Genomic DNA, 10,774 nt, shown 5'->3' with positions numbered 1-10,774 from the left:
CCAGATGGGCGTGTAGAAAAGCAGTTCGTAACTTTGAAAGTCGTATAGCATCTGGATCAAAACAGTGCCCTAAAGCTTTTTGGTCGTATGTGAAATCGAAGACTACTGTTCGTGAGTCTGTTGCCAATCTTAAGAAAAGTGATGGGAGCATCACCTTTTCAAGCAAAGAGAAAGCAGAGGTATTGCAAGGTGTATTCACATCAGTATTTACACAAGAGGATCTGGAGGATATGCCGGATCCACCGGTAGTTGAGTTTGACCATCCACTCTCAGATTTTGCCATATCGACTAAGGATGTGTTTGAACTGCTCCACAATCTCCAACTGAGTAAATCCCCGGGACCTGATAATCTTCACCCTCGCATACTCAAAGAATTAACATATGTCATCTCTGAACCTCTTGCCATCCTTTTTAAAGGACAAGTTCACCTTCATAAACATAAGGATTGAGAAAATGCAACAATATTAGTAGAACACATCAGTGAAAGTTTGAGGAAAATTGGACAATCAATGCAAAAGTTATGAATTTTTTAAATTTTTGTGTTGGAACCGCTGGATGAGGAGACTACTACAGCTTGTGAGTCATGCGTACAACAGTATAAAGAAAATGTAAAAGAAAATTCAACATATTTTCACTTTTTTCGCATAATAAAAGAGCACTTGACTTGCCTCTTTCTAAAGGCAGGAGGAATAATATTACGCATAACATTTGTCGGTAACGAGTCAGGGGAATGTGTACTTTTTTCAAAAGATGGAATTTTGTGAAATTCTCTTTATATTTTCCTTATATTGTTGTACGCATGTGACATCTAAGTTATTCATACACTGCAGTAGTCTTCTCATCCAGCGGGTACTGCACAAAAACTTCAAAAATTCATAACTTTTGAACGGATTGTCTGATTTTCCTCAAACTTTCAATGATGTGTTCTACTAATATTGCTACATTCTCTCAATCCTTATGTTTATGAAGGTGAACTTGTCCTTTAAGGAGAGTCTTGAAACAGGCAATTTACCAAAGGATTGGAAGAGTGCTAACGTGACTCCGATTTTCAAGAGGGGTAGTAAGGCGGATGGAAAAAATTATAGGCCAGTAAGCTTAACCAGTGTGGTGTGTAAGTTGTTTGAAAGCCTGCTAAGAAAGCAACTTGTTAATCATCTCCAAAGGAATGATCTTCTTTTTGATCATCAGCATGGTTTCACTGCTGGGCGGTCATGCATGACAAACTTGTTGGAAGTGTTGGATGAATGGACACAGGTACTAGAAGAGGGTGGTACTGTTGATGTTGTGTATATGGATCTAATGAAAGCTTTTGATACCGTTCCCCACCAGCGCTTGCTCTGTAAATTGGAGGCATATGGCATTCAGGGCAAAGTCCTTGCTTGGATTAGATCTTTTTTACTTGGCAGACGCCAAAGGGTCATGGTCAGTGGTCAGAAATCAGGTGGGTCAGCTGTCTCAAGTGGAGTACCACAAGGGAGTGTACTGGGCCCGATTCTGTTTGTAGTGTACCGGGTACATGAATGACCTCCCAACATGTGTTCGGTCTAGCTCAAAACTCTTTGCAGATGACACAAAGTTGTATGTGTGCTCAGATAAGCCAGGAGCTACTGAGCAGCTGCAAGAGGACTTAGAGGCACTTGAGTCATGGGCAGATAGATGGCAGCTTCGTTTCCACCCTGACAAATGTGTTGTAATGAAAATTGGTCTGTCATGTTCAGACTCCCAATATGTCATGAAGAAAGGGTCTGACACAATTGTCTTGGCTCAAACAAAAGCTGAGGATTTGGGTGATTTAGTGGACTCACAATTGACATTCAAGGACCATATTTCCCAAGCTGTTGCAAAGTCAAATAAGCTGTTAGGAATTATTAGGAGATCCTCTGTATATTTGAATGAGGATACTGTTAGGCTCTTGTTTAAAGGCATCGTGAGACCCATCTTGGAATATGGTCAAGCTGTGTGGTCACCTTTCAAGCTAGGTGAACAAAGAAGACTTGAAAGTGTTCAGAGAAGGGCGACTAAAATGATTCCGGGGATTAGGCATTTGTCCTACTCTAAACGTCTACGTCACCTTTCACCGCCATCTCTCAGTTACAGGTGAAAAAGAGGGGACATGATTGATGTGTACAAGTATCTACATGGACACTATCACACAAAGTTTGACATATGTTCTCTCATAATAGTAATGGACGAACATGTGGTCATTCCATGAAACTGGGAAAACGGTTTGCAAGGTTAGATGTCAGAAAGTATTTCTTTGCTAACAGAGTTGCTGGTATGTGGAACTCTCTCCCAGAAGAAGTGGTCTCTGCTTGTTCCATAAATGCCTTTTTGTAAGAATAGGCTAGACAAGCACTGGAAAGATGTTGTGTTTGATTATGACTGATTATAGTCATTACATGTATGTGTATTGATACATAATACCTATGCTCTTGGTCTCCAGTAGCTGTCAACTCCTGCCATAGGCCATTTTTGGTAATAACACAAATACGCAATAGAAGTTGAGCTGTTAATTGTATTAGAAGGGTAACAGCGCTGGACAATTGCTTGATTGGAAAGAGAGCATCAAGAGATCTGATCGATGAACAGGCTCTGTCCTACACCATCGTTCCGGAAAAGTAAAAGTAAAAGTAAAGTAAAGTAAAGTAAAGTAAAGGACAGTTCATCCATATGGCTCTCTGGTCCCTAGCCCGAGCGACAAGGCTGTGTGTGTGTATAGTTATCTGGTCCCCATCTCCAGGACAGTACAACATACTGTAAAACATGATATATTCGCGGCATGAAATTTTCGCGAATTGGAGCTGACAGCCCTTTTCGTGGCATGAAATTTTCGCGAATTGCCTCTGGTGTTCAATGCATGTAGCGTAGACAAAAACTTTCGAGTGCATTTTAATTTCGCGAATTTTAGCGCTCGCGAAATTCGCGAATTTTGGCGCTCGCGAAATTCGCGAAATTAAAATGCATGCGAAAATTTCTCGTTTTACAGTAAACAGTCCTTCTTTCCTCGCACAGTACAGCAGTGGAACAGCCTCAGCAAGACTAGCAAGAGTTTATCCTGGCACCGTCTGTGGAGGTCTTCCGTCATCGCCTGACGGAAGATGTGGAGTAAATCGAGCAACGGGTTTTTACTTGCTCCATGTATATTAATAAATGCACCTTGCATCCAGGCACTGCACACTCGGGTGCCTTTGGCCTTGTGATACGCACACACACATGTAAATCTGCAAGAATCTTCAGGATTGAAGGAGGCAGAATAAACAGAAGAAGAAGAAGAAGACGAGACAGAGATTTTAAAAAAATAATAATAATAATATTAAATCTTTAGAGTAAAGACACTACACGAAATTAAGGGCATGGGACCGTCATAGGCGTCAAGGCTGGCACCCGTGGAAAAGAGAAAAGATACAGCTACCTGGTACATAACCGCACCAGCGACACCAACCCGTACGCAACCCGTACTGGTTACAGCGCCCCGGCCCCGCGCTGGGGTTACCTGGTACGGGTACTCAGTGGTAGTAAGCACTGGTACAGTGGTAGAGATGTCCTTATCTGACGGGCCTAATATCAGTATTGGTGAGCAATAGTTGGCTACTACCTATGAACAAAAATAACGCTAACATTCGGCAGAGAAAACACTTCTAGCTTACAGGTGAAATACTTACGATCGCCTGCGCCTGTACAGACCAACTTAATAGACACCTGAGTTAAAACTTTTCGATCGCCCACACTTACTGCACGTCATGCACCAAAGTTTGTATCTTTGACTGCACTGCGAATATGCACGAAGTTCGACCAGTGTGAGAGAGAACAGCAGATATAGATTATGACCATAATAAGCGAGTTTTAAAGGGATGATGGCCTATACAATTTTGGTTGAGATGGGGATTCAGGGCCCCGTCTTGTAAAGCCTTCAAATCAATCACAAGTCCGCAAATCAATCGCAACTTGCATTGAAGCTCACATGAAACTTGTGATTGATTTCTATCACAAGTCTTTATAAGACAGGCCCCAGGTTTTTACTTTTTGTGAAATAATTAGAAACCACTTATTACACGAAATATCAAATGGGCATAGAATTCTAAGTTAAATTACAAGTTTGAAAATTAGGTTTGAAATGCCTGCCTGTGCAAAAACAGAGCAAAACAAACTATATAACCAATAAAAGGCCTAGCATAGGCCTACCTTTCTTTAGGATTATTTTGTTTGGGATATCTCTGCCATTTCAAAACCAATTTTTATCATATACACGGTGTAAACTTGTAATTCCTCGGAGAATTGTACGTTCTTTGATATTTCATGTAGGTCCCTATACAGTTTCAAATTATTTCGCAAAAAGTTAAAACCTGAATCCCCATCTCATTGACCAAAACTGTATCATCACTTTAAAGCTAAGAGGTAGGTGTGATGACTCTCTCCAATGGGGTGTTTCATAAAGCTGTTCTTAAAGTTACGAATGACTTACGAGCGACTGGTGATCACTTCTTGTGCTGAATTATTGAAATTCTGATAAGTATAGCACATCACAATTTAGATACCAGTCGCTCGTAAGTTGTTACAGCTTTATGAAACACCCTGTGATTATGGTCATATTAATTACTGCTCTCTCACACTTCCTTACATTGCTCTTTGCTGTGATTACACTACAGCGTCTTGTGGCTGCATGTACAACTTGTACTGTAGCCTATACACAAAGATTGATAGGCGGTGTATAGGACTAGGTATGATAATAATAATGCATACGAAAGTGGATGTTAGCACATACCGGTACACAAAGAATTCATTCTTTTGACTTTTAACGAAACTATACTCCATCCTCCTTAATTATCATAAGCCTATTGTTGTACAATGTATATCTATCTCTCCAAACGAAATGTAGTGGGTACTAGCTGCGATATCAATGGTGGGTTATTCTTCACTAGTGTCTGTTTCTGTTCTTATATCTTTTTTGCATCATTACACCGTAAAGTATGTCAAGCTCGATACTAGTCAATCTAATAATAGCCATATAAGCTAGATTTGCCCAATCGGTTGGGGGAGCTATAGAACATTAAATTTTGCGTATGCTATGCAGATTGATCCTGCAAAAAAAACAACAACAAACAAAAACAAAAACAAAACAATCAAAGTAAAGTAATCAATTTAATGGAACCAATTCCCATTTCCCAACTCTATAGGCCGACCCCGAGCCGTACAGATGAGCAATGTTGTTTGTCACTATCAAGCCGCGTTAGAATGCGAGTTTGATCCAAATTGGCTAATTATTATAATCGCTCTATATAAAGGTACATTCAAATTACCGATATGGGACTACCGTTCAGTGGTGATAAAATCTACTTATACGACAAGGTTCTTTGTCAAGTTGTTAGGCTTAAGTGTTATTGGACGCAACTAATTATATGATATTTGATGGCCTTGAGGTTAATACAAGGAAATATTAGACGAGCTATATATGCACAAATATTGGACGAGTCAAAGACGAGTCCAATATTTCCTTGTATTGACCGAAAAGAGGACACCCAATATTATCATTATTATACTACAGCGGATTTTAGCAAAGAATATTTTCACTTAACCCTTTCTGTCTCTGAGTGCTGTATGGTCTCCTACTGTACTTGATCCTGACATGGGGTATGGTACACTCTTCAGTGCAAGTTAATCCACTTCATTCCCAGATTAAACAGTGATCTATGTATTTTGATGTACATTCCAAAGGAAACTTAGATCAACGTTGAACTAGGCCAAAACAAATCTTCTGTTCTTGAAACAAGTCTAGTAACACAATATAAACACATACTTTTAGAAAAAACGATATATCATTATAGTTTATTCGTGATTGACTAATCACAGACGTTTTACTTCATATTTCGGGTCATCTCGTATATCTCAACCAATCACGGTGCAGTTTATAAAAACTTTGGGGAATCCCCCTCTTGTCGTCCAATATTTTAAATATTGGTCGCCTCGGCAAAAAAATATTGGTCGAGTTCAGCAAACTGTCTAAGTGGGTCGGAGGTTATGAGGTGCGTCGACAAAATAACACTTGTATTTGGGGTCTAAAAATCCTCTGTATGGATAACAATTTATCTTATAACGTACGTATCATGTTACACAAACACATCATGACGCGATATGTATGGTTATTCATTTTATTGGATTAAAGCAATAATCACTCAATACGTTGAAACCCTATATATATATATATATATATATATATATATATATATATTATATGTGTGTGTGTGTGTGTGTGTGTGTGCGCGTGTGTGTGTATTTCTATTTACGATATCTAAAATTGCCACATTATTCCGGGGTACTTTTATTTCTGACACCGAATTTCTGCTGCCCTTAACAGACCATCATGCATTTCTATTTTGGGTGCTTGCACGATGTAGCACTGAACTTCAGTCCCCAGTCCTTGTTGATTCTATCACAAGCTGATCTTTCCTGTCCCCTTTAGTTTCCGCCTTTCCTTGATGAAAGCTTGTTTCTGTTTGTTATTATGACGCGAACTTGACCATAGAAACTCCGCGAGGGGGGGGGGGGGGGGGGTGATACCTTAGCACCTGACAAAGGTACATGCATGACAGGACGTCCGTGCTGCTGAGCAGGTGTTCTGACAGCTGAAGACTTTACTGCTCACCGGAGAGAGATCAACCTTGACCTGATCGTCGTTTTCGTCATCCTCTACGTTTCCAGGGATTCGGATGTTAATCATAGCGCCTTGAATATTGTTTGAGGTCCTTGAAACTGGTTTCCATCCTTCTATTTTCCACTAATGAACATCACTGCATGCTGTTTGTTGACTGCACTCTACTATCAGTATATAGGCCTATTATCATAGCTTGGCAGATTTTTGTTGTCTATATTCAACTAGATGTCATAGGCAGTTCAGTGAGCTCATCGGGTTTTAATGGCGCCTTTTCAAAAGGCTGCTCCTCTATGCAGTTGTGTTGTAGGCGTAATTTTGTGTGTGTGTGTTTGTGTGTGTGTGTGTGTGTGTGCACGCGCAAGTGTTTCAATAAACTTATAAAAACAGAATTTTCACAAAACAGTTCGTGGACATCGATCAGACACCTGCATCAGAATTCTGATTCATTGGCATGGTAGCTGTACCGATCCAAACTTTGGCTAGTCATATGTGGCCAAGAAAATTGAGGCTAGCACTGTGATCATTCGGTACATAATAATCTATGTACAGTAAACGAAGACTACATACACGCGGGTATACAACAAAAGTTGTACTTACAAGTTCAGCAGTCAGGAGATTTCAGGTGGAAGTTGTATTCGTATATTCATATGCATAAGAGTGGTCCACACTACTGAATGCGGAAAAAAAGAAGAAGACAGAAGTTGGGAAGTCAGGGAATGAGATTTGATTTCCAAGAAATATTTGATTCAACCTTGTTTGGTTTAAATAAACAGCTATATTGCACTGTTTCCTATAGCTGTTGCATGCTAAAGGGTATAGAAATTTAGTCATAATAAATGTGCAGTGGTGTATAATATGGTAAAACACCGCGTAATCATGTAGAACAAAATGTAGTTAGGCATCGTAGGTGTGAGAGCTATACAATAAAGACAGATTGTCCACGTGGAGATGGATATTTTCCTTGAATTCAAACATGCAAACAACATTCGTGGATAATTATTATGCGAGAGTATCACAAAAAAGTGACACTTGTATACTAGATTGCAACGAGCACTCTTTATGGAAATAATTTCATCACTTTGCATTTTTCTCGTTGTCCTGTGCATAAAAAATGAAGCAAATTACCAATGGCTCAATAATGTAGCTGGTATGTAACCTTCTTTCTCATGCCTTGATTATGGGTATATATCCGGCCCTTTAACTCTGGAACAATATTGCAGTATGAGGATACAATTTCGAATCCCTATCACTGTTGTTGCATTTCTCAGACAAATAGTTACTACTATAGTGAATATCATGCATAGTATTACCAATATGTATGTATGTTATTACCAATATGAATAATTTGCATCTGTCTAGTGTTATTCTTCATGTATTGTGTATTAAAGATCTATTCGTTTCAGAAGTATAGACATTATATTACAAAAGTTTGATATGAGTTAGGATATCTCCTGAACCATCATCAAAATGAGCCAAATTTGCCAAATAAATTGAGTGGGGAGATGGTGGGGAAATTATGATTTTACATCCCTGCTTGATCCAGCCACAAACTGACAAAACAAAACTCTGTATGCCTCAATTTATCCCAATCCTATGGTCCCACATGTACGGTAAGGCTGTGTGTCACTCAACGACATTTTAATGCGAGTAAATATTTTAATACCTGCATTATAGTTTTGGATCCAAATTGGCTAACCATAACCCTCTCTTAGCTCAAGTAGATACCGCTGTACCCTTGGTGATAAAATCTACTTTCGGCAGCATTCTGTTCGTCATCGTGACCTAGATACACTGCAAAAAGTCCGGTGTTAAATAGTGAACACCGAGCTGGTGTTGAATTTTCGGTGCTCATTTATGGTGTTAAATTAACACCTCCGGGTGTCATTTCCAAATATAAAACTGTTTTTTGAAGAGTTTCTTAGTAACTGCACTTCTTGTTGATTTTTAATTTAAACAAGACGATCAAGAATTTTACATTAAAATACTAGATTTTTGAAAAAATGTGAAAATAAATTTACACCACAGTAACACCAGCTGGTGTGGTCTCTTATTGAAGCTGGACGGGTGTTAAACCATTGATATCAACACCAACAAATATCAAATCAACACCATGTGGTGTCATTTTTGAATTAACACCAGTACAGTGTCAAAATAACACCAGGTACAGTGTCAAATTAACACCACGAAGTGTCAGGTGAACACTTTCCAACACCATCACAGTGCATTTTCGACACCTGTGGGTGTGGTCCTCTATTGAAGTTTGATCGGTGTTAGATTTAACACCCATGGTGTTAAATCTAACACCGATGTTTTTACAGTGTATTAACTTAAGATTATCTTAGGAAGTTGGATGTAATCTTTCTTCTTTTTCTTCCTTAACAAACATCATCAGATCATTTTTACTATAAGTACAGTAACCTGCTCGTTAAAGGGCTTCAATGGGAACGTCTTTGTTGAAGATTTTTCCTCGTTGCCTTTTAAACTAATTAATGTCTTCCAAGATCGTACATCACAATCATTTGATTATTTTTTTTTTATTATCATAATAGTTTACTTGTCCATCTTATAAACTAAAATTTGTCATTGTGGGTCTAACTATATAATTCAATATCGGGTATACAAAGCAAGCGCAATCAATTAAAAAAAAAAAACTGTTTTTGCTCATGAGGAGTTGAGTTGAGTTGAGATTATCTATTTAACCACGACAAAAAGCTTGCTATCAGCTATATGCTGTTTTTCAGCAAGGCCGTGAGACGATAACAGAACATAGAAATCATACAATGAAGAGAATGCTAATTAAAAAATACATGAAATAATCATTACAAACGAACGCAAAAAAAACTGAAAAAAGTCACAAAGTATACAATATTAAGTACAGAAAAAAGTAATCAAACATGTGGCAAGTCAATGGGAGACGGTAATTACGTAGACCGTATACATGTATGTATTGTATACTAAGAGTAAAGATTATCAGGTAGAATAATTATCAAAGTGCAAATTTTTTTTTTATTGTTTCTGTTGGTAATGTATTGAATAATCTTAATGCCGAATATAACGTGATAATTCTAAGGATAGTTGATTTTGGCTTAGAGAGGGCCCTGTCACACCTTTCCGGGCAAGCCTTGCGTGCGACTTGCGAAGTTGCCCGAGGAATGTTTTATTACGTAAATCGTAGTGGCTTACTCTCTTATCGAGACGTTCACATAAACTTTCTGGTAGAAAATTATTAAGCAGTTTGAAAGGAGAAAATCAGTAGGATAGAAACCAGGTTCAAGACCGGGGTTCCAGACCCTCCAACAATAATCAAGGAGTTATTATGATAAGCATCCTAGTCCTTGGGGTCCCAGAAGACGGCGAAAACATGTCGTTCTTGAAGAATGATTATTTTACATCAGGAACAGACGACAAAGGTAATTGGCTCGCTGTCGGTTTATGTGTTGTTCCTATAGGGTTAATGTATCAACCGTTGTCCTATAGATGATGTTTAGTCAGTTGCAAACACGTTGACCTTGATCTTTGGGGTTCGATGTCTGAGGTTAGCTGTTAATCTATACGATCATCTGCTGAAGAGCTTATGCAGAGAGCGCAACCGTATCATATTATGTTAGCCGCAAGGCCAACACTTTTTTTGTGTAATTGTTGTTGTTGGTGTTGTTTTTGTTGTTGTTGTTGTTGTTGTCGTTTTGTTGTTGTTGTTGTTGTTGTTGTTGTTGTTTCCATGTTCATCAAAGACGTAATTAATTTATAGCAAACGTACTGTTTTATTCGTCGAATTTTTAGGAAGACGTGATTTTAAGATGAAACGCAACTTAATGCTTAGGTTTGATTCAGTTGATAGAGCACAGATGGAATATGTGAACTCAAAATAATTCAGAAAAGTAAAAGTTTGTGACTACAATAAATAAATGTTTGATTGAATTACTGCTGATTTAGCCTTGGTTATGATCATGTATGCATTGATAACAATCTGGGCATCTTGTCCTCTCTCATGTTTCATCATTTTTATATAGTCATTAACACATTGTACTAAACGCTAAGATTATGGAGCCTACATCTTACAAGCTTTTGCCTTTTAGTATAGGTTCCTTATTGTACGCGTTATTTAATTTTACTAGGTTATACATT

Source organism: Diadema antillarum, unplaced genomic scaffold, assembly GCF_040938485.1.
Source record: "Diadema antillarum isolate AM-2024a unplaced genomic scaffold, OU_Dant_1.0 seq00000271_RagTag, whole genome shotgun sequence".
Lineage (NCBI taxonomy): Eukaryota > Metazoa > Echinodermata > Echinoidea > Diadematoida > Diadematidae > Diadema > Diadema antillarum.
Note: the sequence above shows the minus strand (reverse complement) of the source record.